At 47.3% G+C, this 14519-nt stretch overlaps 1 protein-coding gene across 4 annotated transcripts in view; it reads left to right on the forward strand.

Annotated features, from left to right (window-relative positions):
* Nucleotides 1–2482: 2482 nt before the first annotated feature.
* LOC310748805 (hexosaminidase D-like) overlaps nt 2483–14519 on the forward strand; it is a 42280-nt gene continuing 30243 nt past the window's right edge. For 2 of the 4 annotated variants that reach the window (XM_083584708.1, XM_083584709.1), the window contains exon 1: nt 2483–2680. The gene's annotated coding sequence lies outside the window, so the exon portion shown is untranslated. Of the gene's footprint in view, nt 2681–4738; nt 4786–14519 lie in introns of those variants that run through there. The other 2 variants (XM_083584710.1, XM_083584711.1) reach the window with 1 other exon arrangement.

Genomic DNA, 14519 nt, shown 5'->3' on the forward strand with positions numbered 1-14519 from the left:
ATAAGGCAGAACACAATCATCCCATTGTTCCTCCAGTATACAGTATAGTCATACTTGGCTTCAATAAGAACATAGCAAAATGACTCTCATGTTTTAGCACAATTGTGCATTTAACACCCCCCTGGAATGATTTACATTGCTGGGGGTTTAAATTGCTCTGTGCTGCGTGTTGTAAACTTCAGTTTGTTTGTAGTTGTTCCTATAGCATGGGAAGACACACTAAGGCCCGGGGGCCATATCTGGCCCAATCACCTTCTAAATCCGGCCCGCAGACAGTCAACATGTTTTTACATGAGTAGAATGTGTGCTTTTATTTAAAATGCATCTCTGGGTTATTTGTGGGGCTTAGGAATTCGTTCACCCCCCCCGCCCGCCGCAAAATATAGTCCGGCCCCCCACAAGGTCTGAGGGACAGTGGACCGGCCCCCTGCTGAAAAAGTTTGCTGACCCCTGCTTTATAGTAAAAAAAAAAAAAAACGCTTACAAATAATGACAATAGAATAAAAAAGAAACATGAAAGTTCTAGGGTAAAAAGGGAGTCAAGCAGGAGAGATTGTACTGAGAGATCAAGAGGGATAAGGATCTAGCGCCATATTGTTGGATATGGAGGTGAGGAGCTTGTCAGAAATTTTATGGAGGGCTGTTTCAGCATGCGCAGGGGGCAGAAGCCAGCCGAGTGCCCTCCAGATGTTTTCATGTTCTCAGCAGCCCCAGACAGTGTGCCTGAGAGGCAGTGTGGTGTAGTGGTTAGGGTCTTGGACTAGGACCTGGGAGACATGGGCTCAAATCGCCACTCAACCATGGGTGACTTTGGCCAGTTACCATCAGCCAGCACTAGCCTCCTTCACAAAGCTGCTGTCAGGATGAAATGAGGAATGGGGAGAAGGCCTTGAGGCCCACCTGTTCCTCCTTTGAATAAAAGTATGACTATTAATAAAATAAACGTATCACATCTACATGCCAAACTGAGCATGCTGTGAGTTGTTGTGGTTATTATGATTATTTTCAAAAGCTCAAAAGATTAAGTGTGCTCATACTGTTGGGTCACTGACCTGTGATGACTCTTTTTGTACACATAACCTAAAACATGCAGGGCTCGATTCTTGCCTGGCCTCAGCTCCTGAACCCTCCTTTTCCAGTCTTGGAGCTCAGCTTTGGGGAATGTGATGTGACACTACAGAGAAAGAGCTTCTGAGCATGTGTGGAGTGCCGTGTCTTCAGCTCACCACTCATACGTTGGATCAGTGGGTGCTGGCCCATTGGGGCAAATGGGGCACTGCTCCACCACCAGTCTTGCCCTGCCCTTGGCCAATCCCTAGCTAGCTGCTTATTCAAAACCAGTCTAGAGGGTAGCACTGCCAATTTGCTTCCTTCTGCTCCTCCCTGCTGAGTTTACAAGGAGGATAAGGATGGGGACAGAACTAGAGTTGGCTTTGCTTGTCATTGGCTCTTGGCGCAAACTACTGCCGGGCTTCTTGCATTCCACCCCATCATTCCCAATAGACACCAGCTATCACTGCATGGGGTCAAGGGCAAGGGAACCATGTGTGAGGAGATGGCACCTTGAGCCCCTGCACCTGACTTTTTGGAAATTGTATGACTTCCTCTTCAGGGCTTGGGTTGAGCAGCCCCAGATGCCACACAAAGGGCTATGGCTCAGTGTTTTATGGATCTCTTTGCCTGCAGAAGGTCCCAGGTTCAGTCCCCAATCACATCTCCAGGTAGGTCTGGGAGAGAACCATGAATGAAGTCCTGGAGAGCTGCTGCCAGTCAGTGCAGACAATACTGAGCTAGATGGACCACTGGTCTGACTCAAGATAGGACAGACCCTTAAGGCAGAGACTCGATTAAGAGAGCGGTGGGAGATATTAGGGGCAGAGCAATCTGAAGTAGCTCCTTCTGTTCCACAAGCTTAGTAGCAGAGCCCCTGCTTTGCATGCAGAAGGTTCCCAGGTCAAGCACCCTCAAAATCAGCCCTCCAGCTGTTTTTGGACTACAACTCCCATCACCCCCGCTAACAGGACCAGTGGTCAGGGATGATGGGAATTGTAGTCCCAAAACAGCTGGAGGGCCGAGTTTGGGGGTGCCTGTCCTAGCAGCTGTCAAGGCCCTTTACAAATTACAGTTCCCAGGAATCTTTGGAAGAAGCTGTGGCTGTTAGTGCTTTGAAGGTCTTGTGTGGATGTGACCACTATCATCTTCCAGCTCCCTCCGCCTCCTCGCATCTGGCCCCCGACAGATGTTTTTGGACTACAACTCCCATGGGAGTTTTTGGACTACAACTCCCATCCGGAGGGAGGCTAGGCAATGGGAACTGTGATGCAAAAACACCTGGAGGGCACCAGCTTTTTTTCTTCTTTTTTTGCGGGGGTGGATGAGCGAAGGCTGCTTTCTTCTCTGCCATAATGCTGCTCTTCCTTCTCTGGCTGGCACCTCTCGCCCTTGCCAGGCGGCCTCGGGGCTTCCCTCCCCGCTCCTGCTGCTCGATGGGAGGGCGTCTCCTGGCTGCTCCGCCCCCGAACCGGCTCCCGCTGCAGGGCTGGGCGATGCCGGAGCGGCTGCTCGCGGCTGCTGGGCGCACCTGGCCGGGCCAGGTAGGAAGAGGCTGCCGGCAGGTGGAAGGGGCTCGGCGCGGCCGCTGCGTCTCCCCGCTGCCAGATCGGAATCCCAGGAGCGGCAGGTAAAACTACCTGGGCGCGTGGGTGGCATGCGGAGCGAGCAGCCGATGACGCGGGGTGGCGGGGGGGGGCAAGGAGCTGAGAGTGGGGTCCCTCTCCCCACCCCTACCCCAGGATGGGGTGCAAAGAGCAGTCCCGGGGTGCTTCTAGGGGGACTGGGGCTGGAATAACCTTCCAGTGCCAGGCTTGGGGTGGGGGCGGGGGCGGTTGGCACAGGCTGCGGAGGCCTGTTTGGCGGTGCCATGACGGAGAGAGAGCTTGCCAATGCGCAGCTAGATGGCATTTAATGAGCGCAGGGCATGGAAGCTGGCAAGAGTCTGTGGGCACCACCAGCATAGGGTGGCATGAGCAGGGGAGCAGGTGCTTCTGCCCGGTGGGGGAGCAAGGGGTTAATGGAGAGGGGGCACAGCTGTTGGTTATGGGGAGGCAGAGGCAGGCATTTGCCCCATGCCAACCGAGGTACTTAGTACAATGGATCTATTGATTGTTGTTAGCCGCCCTGAGCCCAGCTTCGGCTGGGGAGGGCGGGATATAAATAAAAATTATTATTATTATTATTATTATTATTATTATTATTATTATCTCTTAGGGAGGGGGGCAAGAAGGTTGGAGGAGGAAGTGTTTTGGGGGGAGGCTCTGGCGTGCCACCAGCTTATTGTGGCAGGAGGTTGGTTAGAATTGATTTCCGTTTTGCCCAGATCATGCAGAGAGGGGTTGGGGTTGGGGGTGAAACTGTCCTGCCAACTGCATCTGTATCCTGTGCCCTATATCCTCTATATCCCCAACAACCTTGGAAGAGGCCTGGTGCATTACAGAAAGCTGGAGCCCTTTATAATCTAAAGCATTCTGATCATCGTCACATTATTATCTTTACACTACCACCCTCCCCACAGATTAGCAAAGCTAGCTTTGGCACCTGCAAGATGACTTCAAATGATATTCAGACTTGTCTCAATGTCCTGCCTTCTAGGAAAGGCGGTGGGGAGGGGCTTGGGACCAGCAACCAGGGACCTTGGCATTGTTTTAACAAACTCCCTGTATGTTGGGGGGGGGCGCAGGGGAAGCAGGGAAGGAAGTGCCATGACAATTAATCTAGAATTCAACCAGTTTAATTGATGTAGATGCACCCTCAAATGGGCATGCTGCAGCCTGGGTGCTTATCGGCCTTCCTCCGATGCATCCTGTAAGAATAAAGTGCTTGGCATTTGGATATAAGATTATTGTATAGGTGCAGTGCTTTTTCCCCCCCTGGGGGTACGCTGGGGTACGCATACCCCTAAAGATTTTGTGAATCTTTGTACTTTTGTCCACTTACTGTATTTATTTTCCCCGATTTGAACGATAAAATGGTGATTTTATTGAGTCAAAATGAGAGTACCCCTAAACATTTTTTAAAGAAAAAAAAAGCACTGTATAGGTGTATTATACAGACACATGCACACTCCCCCACCACCGCGTGTAGGACACAGCTGGCTCTGTCTTGTCTTTTTTTTCGGAGGAAGGTTAGTCAAGGAAAGCTGGAGGGGGGAGGTGTTTGTGTGGTTTGTGCAAGTGTGTATCTGTTTTAATTATTAATCTGTTCTTTGGTCTCCTGTGTTTGCTGACCTTGTGAGGAGGTTCCCAGCTGTGCGCAGAGTGCTTTTGGCTGGGCCCCTCATAATCCACGCCCACTACAAAGTCCAACATAATGTGTGGGGCAAGGGTATGGGGCTGGTCATTTTTTAAAAAGCAAAAAAGGTACTGGTATTCACCATGGAGTTACAGTGACACACGTTTAACCTTTCTAAAAAATAAATAAATAGAGATACATAAATAAAAATGTTGGTACTGTGTACCCTTGACTGAGTACCCCTGGAAAAAAGTGCTAGGGCTTGGAAGGAAGACCGTGGGGATGAGGGCTGCTGGAGATTCGTGGCTTCAGAGGAAACAGTGGCAACCAAGCCCGTTGATATAGCAATGGGTAACAATAGAGTTAAATATTGTTTCCAGTTACTGTGGGTTGCAGCCAAGCCTCCACCCTTCAGCTTAATCTTGAGGTTACTTTCATTTCCTTGCGGGAGAGCCTGTTCACCGAGGAGCATCCTCTGGTTCTGGGCCTGCAGAGTGGGTAACGTTCTCTTATCTGCCTATATAAAATGTAAGATTGTCGCCTCACCCAGCAGTTTGCACCGCTGCTGATAGGCAGTTTTGTGTGGCCGCCACGTGTGGCGGATATAAGATGGGGGGCAGAGGCGCTTCATACAGCAGTTCAGCAAGCCGCTCTGTGGAGCCTCTTCTCCTCCTGAAACGTCCCTGCAAGCGTGCTTAATGAAGAAGTACGAGGGCTTGCTAACTCACTGTGGGAAGCACCTCATCCCCTCCTTCAAAAAGAGTTTGTTGGGGGGGGTGAAATGGTGAAACTTACTGGAAGAATAGGACAACAAGGCTTTTAAAAATAGAATGAGGGAACTGTATTGATTACTTGAAGATAAACAAAGTAAAACCTTTACCACGATTGATATAAACACGAGCAGTAAGAAATGATTACCGTATTTTTCCGTGTATAAGACTATATTTCCCCCCTATTTTTTCAAGTTGAAAATTGGGGTGGGGGGCGTCTTATACATAGATAGTGCATACGGGGTATTTCCTTATTTGGAGTCCCCAAAAATAGGTGTTGTGTTATACACGGGGGTGTGTTATACTCAGAACAATATGGTAAATAGGAAATATAAGAAAAAAAATAAGTAAATAGATTTGAACAGGATACGCAGCAATAAAAAGATATAAATTAAGCAACTGCAGAAAGGAGGAAAGTCAAAGGAAATGTAAATTGAATTTGTAAAGATTTTGTTTTCCTAGTTTAAAATATTTGGGGGAAATTTTTGATTTTTTTTTAAGGGCTTGGGGTGAGCTGTGGGGGGATGGATGGGGAAGATGTAATGGGTTTGATTAGGAATGAGGGAAAGGTGGTTGGCAAGTGAATTGAGCAGACTCAGCAACCTCTAGTAGTAGTAGTAGTAGTAGTAGTAGTAGTAGTAGTAATAATAATAATAATAATAATAATAATAATTTATTATTTATACCCCTCCCATCTGGCTGGGCTTCCCCAGCCACTCTGGGCAGCTTCCAACAAAATATTAAAATACAGTAATGCATCAAACATTAAAAGCTTCCCTAAACAGGGCTGCCTTCAAACATCTTCTAAAAGTCTAGTAGTTGTTCTTCTCTTTGACATCTGGTGGGAGGGCGTTCCACAGGGCGGGTGCCACTACCGAGAAGGCCCTCTGCCTGGTTCCCTGTAACTTGGCTTCTCGCAGTGAGGGAACCACCAGAAGGCCCTTGGAGCTGGACCTCAGTGTCCGGGCAGAACGACGGGGCCGGAGATGCTCCTTCAGATATACTGGACCAAAGCTGTTTAGGGTATTGTTAGAACTTAGCCGTCTAAAGTATTGTTAGAACTTAGCAACAGAGGTGGAAAACGCAGCATAGCTGGAAACAAGCACCCTGTCCAATGTTCCAAAGCCTGCTAGAGCAGTCCCAACAAAAATGCCTCCCTTCCAGGACAAATAGGATAGTTCGTGTTGTGTGTTGTTGTTGTTGTTTATTTATTAGAACTACAACCTATGCACACCCTCTTCCCTTATTTGGCTGCAACAAACTACCAGCATAAAATATAACCAAACAGGTCTGCACCATCCATTTTAGCCCTCCAAATATTGGTGGACTCTTAATTCATACCAGCCCCAAGCAGCATGGCCAGTGGTCAGGGATGACGGGAGCTGTAGTCCAACAAATATATGGAGGGTTGCATTTGCCTCATCCTGGGTCAAATCCTGAAACAGCATTCAGCATATAAAAGAGAGAGAGAGAAGAGAATACAGCACATCATTCATGGGAGGGGATTGGATTAAATGACCCTTTTTGTCCCATGTGGGCTTCCATTTTTCTTGGGCATGTATTGGTGGGGAAAGGGTTAACCTCTCTCTACACACCCGAGTCCTGCTTTCCCTCTGCCCCCCTCACTGCTTATTGGTGTTTGCGTGTTGCATTAAAAAAATAATAATCTAAGAATGACAACGTTGCAAACACCCAAACAAACATAAATAACTCCTCCTCTCCTTACAAGAATGAAGTGTACCAGATACACCCTGCCACGGTTGGGCCTTCACTGTTGGCATTTCTACATCTGAATCATTTTCTAATACGCATGTCATAAAGGCATACCACCGTTCAAAAAAATCATTTTCTGCTCGCTGCCCGTTCAGTGCTTTTGACTGTTTAGTCAGCTTTTCCATTGTCCAAACTTTCTGTCTCCAAATGGAGACAGAAATTATCCAAACCCTCCCAGTTTTGAGCAATCAGTTGAGGAGCTGCAGTAGCCAGTTGCTGAAAAGGGGAAAAAAGTAGACACTTTAAATGTAATCATGCATTTAATGGGGTCATTTGGTTTGGCCCTTGTCTCAATGTGGGATGGAAGAAGTATGAAGCAAGGCTCCTCCCGATGACCTATTAATTGTGCACTCATCCTGAGTTGCTTGCACTAAGTGAACAGGGAGGTTAGATCATTTATCCAGTCCTCTGTGTTTTTATTATTCTTATTACTTTCATTTATATACCACTTACTATCTAAAACAGTGGGTGGTGGGATTACCTCCTAGAGACCTAGACCATCGGTAGGCAAACTAAGGCCCGGGGGCTGGATCCGGCCCAATCGCCTTCTAAATAAAATTTATAAATAAAATTTTTTATTATTATTATTATTATTGTTATTATTATTATTATTATTATTAAATCTGGCCTGCGGACGGTCCGGGAATCAGTGTGTTTTTACATGAGTAGAATGTGTCCTTTTATTTAAAATGCATTTCTGGGTTATTTGTGGGACATAGGAATTTGTTCTCCCCCCCCCCAAAAAAAATAGTCTGGCCCCCCACAAGGTCTGAGGGACAGTGGACCGGCCCCCTGCTGAAAAAGTTTACTGACCCCTGACCTAGATCAAAGGGAAGGGGGCAGCAAGGGGGTCTGGAGGTGTAAATGACTATCAGACTTTGAAAAGCTGGCAACGCTGAATGAACTTCATCCATTTTTTTCGCATTAATTAAACCACATAGTTTTAATTGGATTTGGAACAAATGTGCCTTTGATTGTTCCCGTTTTGAATTTTATCGTGTTGTTATCTTCCTTAATGGGTTCTGCAAACTGATGTTCTGAATAATACTTTCTTTAGGGTAGGGTAGAGGGCACTGGGGAGGAGATTATGGAACTAAGGGGGCAGTTGAAAAGGTTTAGGAACCACTGGTCTAAAAGATATTGAAGCTGTTTACAATAGATAAATGTATATACGTTGAGGCGACCCATTCCATTTCGCCACCTGAGGTGAAAGGGAAAGGTGCTGCCCTACATACTTTATGCCGCCTTCCCCCACCAAAGCCTTCCTTACCAGGCTCTCTGGAAAGTTGTGTTGAGGCCTCTTTGCAATCTTGCAAGGCTCTTGTGAGACTCTCACAAGATCTTGGAAGTGCACTAGGGGGACGCACCCACAGAGGTGCCCCTTGGCTTCCACTGCCTGAGGTGGCTGCCTCAGTCTGTCTCATGGACAGGCCAGGCCTGATTTATAAGTAGGTTGGCGGTTCGAATCCCCGCAACGGGGTAAGCTCCCGTTGCTCGGTCCCTGCTCCTGCCAACCTAGCAGTTCGAAAGCACATCAAAGTGCAAGTAGATAAATAGGTACCGCTCCGGCGGGAAGGTAAACGGCGTTTCCGTGCGCTGCTCTGGTTCGCCAGAAGCGGCTTAGTCATGCTGGCCACATGACCCGGAAGCTGTACGCCGGCTCCCTCGGCCAATAAAGCGAGATGAGCACCGCAACCCCAGAGTCGGTCATGACTGGACCTATGGGTCAGGGGTCCCTTTACCTTTACATTTACATACACAAAATAAGCACAGTAACACCATGTCAAAATACATAGGCTGTATCCATATCCATAGACATAAAATAGATAAAACAAAAAAGCATATTGTGTTTGTGTGTGTGTGTGTGTGTGTATGCACACCAAATAAGTAGAACAACACCGTATCAAAATACATGCACTGCACCATAATAGTTATAATAATAATTTTATTATTTATACCCCGCAACTCTGGCTGGGTTGACCCAGCCACTCATGGATACGTATCTATATCCATAAACATGAAATAGATACATAAGCCACTCACACTCAGCAATATGACAACGCAATGCCAAGCATACAGAAATAAGATCCACTCCTAATTCGATGGATTCATGCCCCATCTCCTCTGGGACATCTAATACTCCTCTCTCCTCTCTCACCTGAGAGGGGCCAGAGCTGTACCTGGAGAGTTGAGAACGACTTCCGTCCACTCGCTGCCAACATCAACAGTCATAACCTGCCTGGTACTGCACAATCTTAACACTAGATAAAGCATCAGTCAGCACTGGTAGCAGACACAAACATCAAGCTCACACTCAAGGTAGCTGTAAAGGTCACTATAGATTCAAATTGTTGCTGCCAGCCAGCTGCTAGGCTCTCCTTCTCCCCCCAGCACCTTAGCCTGCTCCATCTTGTGCTCCACTGGGGTCTTCTGGGCAAGCATTTTGTGCTAGGGCTGCCCACCCCTGGCTGAGATCCACAGGATGAGACCTTTTGACTCATGTCCTTGCCAGGCACAATATTTTGATATAACAACAACAACAACAACAACAACAATTTATTTATACCCCACCCATCTGGCTGTGTTTCGCCAGCCACTCTGGGTGGCTTCCAACAAAAGATTAAAAATACATTAAAACATCAGTCATTAAAAACTTGACTAAACAGGGCTGCCTTCAGGTGTCTTCTAAATGTCAGATAGTTGTTTATTTCCTTGACATCTGATGGGAGGGTGTTCCACAGGGCGGGTGCCACTACCGAAAAGTCCCACTGCCTGGTTCCCTGCAAATTCACTTCTGGCCGTGAGGGAACTGCCAGAAGGCCGTTGGAGCTGGACCTCAGTGTCCGGGTTTAACAATGGGGGTGGAGACGCTCCTTCAATACATGGGAAGGTAGGAAAGAGGGGATAAAAAGCAGTCTTCTGTCAGAAAACCAATTGAGAATATAATACTATTCCTACAGCTGGATCAGGCCAGTGGCCCATCTAGTCCAGCATCCTGTTCTCACAGGGGCAAACCAGATGCCTCCTGTGGGAATCCTGCAGGCAGGGTCTGAGCACAAAAGCACTCTCAACGGCAAGGGTTTCCAGCAGAAGCATTCCCTGCCTCTGACAGTGGAGGCAGAACTTAGCCATCATGGCTAGTGGACATCAAAAGCTCTCTCCGTCATGAATTTGTATAACACCCAATCCGCTGCCCTCTGGGCATCTTCCCATTTGTTGTTCGTTTGCCCCACATTTTCCTGGCACTTTCCAAACCACAAAAAGTCAGATTCTTTGTTCTTAAAGTGGGTGGCTTGCACTAAGAACACTTTGATCCACTTTAACTCTGCAAACCTCTAAAATAAAACCACCCTTCTAAAATCTTTATCCCAGTCGGTGTCTGTCTTGGACGTGAATTGATTTTATTTATGCACTCTCTTTTTTATGTATATAATTGCTTTTTAAAGTTGCTTTGATAGATGTAGCTGTTTTCTATTTTCTCTTATATTATAAATTGCTTTGGGAGGTCTCCTGGGTAGTGATTCATGCATGAAATTAACAACAACAACAACAACAACAACAACAACAACAACACCACCACAAACTATGGTTTGTGCTATAGACCTGCAGACCTTCACACAGCAGGAAGCCTCTCTCTTTTTGATTGATTGATTGATTGATTGACTGATTGATTGATTGCATTTATAACCCACACTTTTCTCCAAGGAGCTCAAGGTGCTGTACGTGGTTCTTTCCCTCCTGAATTAATCCCCACAACAACCTTGTGATATCTCACTAGACTGGCTGAGAGGCAGTGACTGGCCCAAAGTCACCCAGTGTGCTTCATGGTTGAGTGGCGATTTGAACCCTGGTCTCCAAGCTCCTAGTCTGACACACTAACCACTCAGCATTGCAACCTTTATGAGATTCTGCCCTTCCTTGGTACAAAAAGTTCCAGGGCTGCAACAGAGGAAGGAATGTCTCCTTCTCCTCTGAGAATATGAAAGCCCGTTGCTGATACGAGCAGACCGGTCCCTTGTAAGGGCAGACAGCACAAAAGGGGGGAGGCGTACATGCAGAGTTTTGCTATGAGCAAAGCTGGAAATTGCCTAAAATAAACCTCCGGCTACTCCAAGAGGACCATCAGGATTTCCTTCCACTTCTCCTCTCCCTCTGGTCTGCTCTGACCAGCGCTAGAAGCAGATCTGAAGAATTCCTGGCTGGCTTTCATCTTTCCAGAGGGGAAGGGACTGTTCCTTCTCTGTCCCCTCAAGCGTCTGCTGGAAGGTGAGATCTCTTTGTACTAAGGATGGCCTAACAAAGCCAGCTCTTTCGTTGGGCAAAGTGAGGCAACCGTCTCAAACGGCAGATGCTGGGAGGCGGGATGGCAGAGAGCAACAGCGAAGTGTTGGAGGGTGGGATGGTGCAACCTGTACACTCAGTCGACGATGCAGCCTCATCCCCAGGGTTGAAGCAAGATGCAGACACCAGTATGGTCAGCTCCTCGGCATGAGCATATACAGGAGTTTTTCCGGGCGGCGGGGGGGGGGGGGAGTAAATACTCCAAACCAAGAAGCAAACTTAACTAGCATGGTAGATTATGGCTTGGGAGGGGGGCTGTCCCTCTTGTCCTTCTGCAGATGCCTCTGTGCCTGTGCGTAGAATTGGAACTGGACACCATCTCATCTTTCGCCTGGGTCAGCAAAATGCCCTGGGGCCAAGGCAGTGGGCCTTCCTCTCCAATCCGTTCCATTTTCAGGCTATTCCAAACTTTCTATCCATCATGCCTAAGGCTTGCCTCTCTTCGTCCCCATCCTTTCCTTCCATGTTTTTGTTCAGCTTAGCAGCTGGCCAGAAAGGAACTTATATAGTCAACTCTAGAAGATGCCTTTTTTCCTGGCTGTGTTATTTGCTTCTAATTTTCTTGCTACTGTTGCATTTACAACATCCACTTGTTTCATTGCAAAACGTGGTTTTCTAAGGCTGGGAACATTTGCTCTTCTGCATTTCTTGGGTTGTTCTAGTTGTTGACATGTGCAGGGACTCAAATACCAGAAGAGAAAAGATTGGGGGGGGGGGTGATGGTGGCCGGGAAGGGGGATTCCCCCCCATCCAACACTCACTGGTGTAGATGGCAAGTGACAATATTTTTTATTTCTTAAAAAAAATTAAATATTTATCAACCACACTTGCATAGAAAACAACATAAGGTGGTCGACAACTTAAAAAGAAACCCCCGGTAAAAACTATTTTTATAATGCCAAATGTGGCAAGGAATCTGTTAAGAACACAAGAAGAGCCTTCTGCATCGGGCCAGTGGCCCATCTAGTGTAGCATCCTAGTCTCGTAATGGCCAACCAGATGCCCCAGGGGCAAGTCTATAAACAGGAACTGAGCACAACAGCATTCTCTCCACTTGTGATTCCAAGCAAATGGTTTTCAGTGGCTGAACACAGCCCTCATGGTTGAAGGGAGAGTGCTCTTGTGCTCAGATTCTGATGGTGGGAATACAATACAAGCCCCTGTGAGACCAGGATGCTGGACTTGAAGGGCCTCCTTTGGTCTGATACAGCAAATCCTTCTTACTTTTTAAATTGTAGACAGTATCTAAACAATGGAACGAAATGGTTTTTAATTATGCGATGGTTGTGGCTTGCATTACATTTAGGACTGACAAAAGGAAGTGTTTTTCACAATTCATTATTGACTTCTGTGCAAGAAAAAGTGGCGTCTTTTTGTGTGTAAAAGGGTTAGTTTAGCCGTGGATGAAAAGGCTCTCCTCCCCCCTTAGACCTTTAAATGCCAGGTGCTGGGGACAAAGCATGGCCATATCCTTCATGTTCTCCCTGTTAACATCTTGTAGGCATCAGTCCTGTCTGCTTGCTGTTAGAAGATGGACCACTCCAGGAAAACAATCCAGATGTTCCCAGAATCCATCTTGGCTTATGCATTCCTGCTGCAGCTGAGCGAATCACAGCCCTCAAATTGTGCATCTTTCCCAGGAGACACTCCTCTGTGCTCTGACATGTGCCAAAAAAACCCTGGAACAGAGTTTCCTTGCTCCCCACAGTAGTAATTAGCTAACGCAGCACCATGGAGATGCCACAGAGCGTTATTCCCAGAGGGCAGAAACTCTGTCACCCTGCTCTCTCCACTCTTTCTTGTAGGAAGTGTCTGTGTTACTGAACGTTTTCTGTTTTGAGAGGCGCAGGAGGAGTAGCATGCGGTGATGACAATGCCCAGGGAATTCCTGCTCCCTTAAATAGAAACCACAGTTTTTACACGGAGTAGGGACTTAGCCAGATTGCATGCAAAGCAGCGAAGAGGCGAGAAGGGATTCAAATGGCTGCAGACGGCAACAGATCAGTTACCCAGCATCACGAAAGTCCTTCACACAGTGCATTGTTAAACTATGGAACTCCCTCCCACAGGAGGCAGTGATGGCCACCAACTTGGATGGCTTTAAAAGAGGATTAGTGGAGGAGAGGGCTATTGAAGGCTACTAGTCATGATGGCTGTGCTCTGCCTCCATAGTTGGCAGAAATGCTTCTGAATACCAGTTGTTGGAAACTGCAGGAGGGGAGAATTGCTCTTGTGCTTGAATTCTGCTTGCAGGAATACAAGCATCTGGTTGGTCACTGTGAGACAAGGATGCTGGACTAGATGGGCCTCCTTTGGTCTGATCCAGCAGGCTCTCCTTACTTTTTAAATTATAAAGGTAAAGACCCCTGACCATTAGGTCCAGTCATGACCGACTCTGTGGTTGCGGCGCTCATCTCGTTTTATTGGCCAAGGGAGCCGGTGTACAGCTTCCGGGTCATGTGGCCAGCAGGACTAAGCCGCTTCTGGCGAACCAGAGCAGCGCACGGAAACGCCGTTTACTTTCCCGCTGGAGCAGTACCTATTTATATACTTGCACTTTGACATGCTTTCGAACTGCTAGGTTGGCAGGAGCAGGGACCCAGCAACAGGAGCTCACCCCGTCACGGGGATTCAAACCCCCGACCTTCTGATCGGCAAGTCCTAGGCACTGTGGTTTAACCCACAGCGCCACCTGCATCCCTTTTAAATTATAGACAGCATCTAAACTGGAACAAGATGATTTTAAATTAGGTGATGGTTGTGGCTTGCATTGCATTCAGGACTGACAAAAGGAAGTGTTTTTCACAATGCATTTTTGACTTCCTGTGCAAGAAAGAGTGGTGTATTTTTTTTTGTGTAAACTGCAGAAGGGGAGAGTTGCTCTTGTGCTTGGATTCTGCTTGCAGGAAAACAAGCATGTGGTTGGTCACTGTGAGAACAGGATGCTGGACTAGATGAGCCATTGGCCTCATCCGGCAGGCTCTTCTTATGTAAAGGGAACTGCTGACAAGTAGATCGGCACTCCCCCTTTCAGCCAAGGTGTTATTTGTTTGTAGACACAGAAATGTAAAAGCTCAGAATACTTTGCACATTCCAAGAAAATGTATACCTCTGGCTTGAGGTCCCAGTGGTGTTAGGCCCTTAGATTTTCCATAGTCTCGTCACCTGCCGTTTCCCCATGTAAGGGGGTGTTGTTTCAGGAGAATATCAAAAGAGCGTTGCTGGATCAGACCAACATCATTTCTTCATGTCAGCCAAATGTCCAAATGGGAAGAAGCCCACATTTAGCAATGAGTGCAATGGCAGCACCCGCACTGCTTGTGATTCCAAATCCCAGTCTCTGAGAGA

This window comes from Podarcis filfolensis, assembly GCF_964270895.1.
Source record: "Podarcis filfolensis genome assembly, chromosome: 14".
In the NCBI taxonomy this organism is placed as follows: domain Eukaryota; kingdom Metazoa; phylum Chordata; class Lepidosauria; order Squamata; family Lacertidae; genus Podarcis; species Podarcis filfolensis.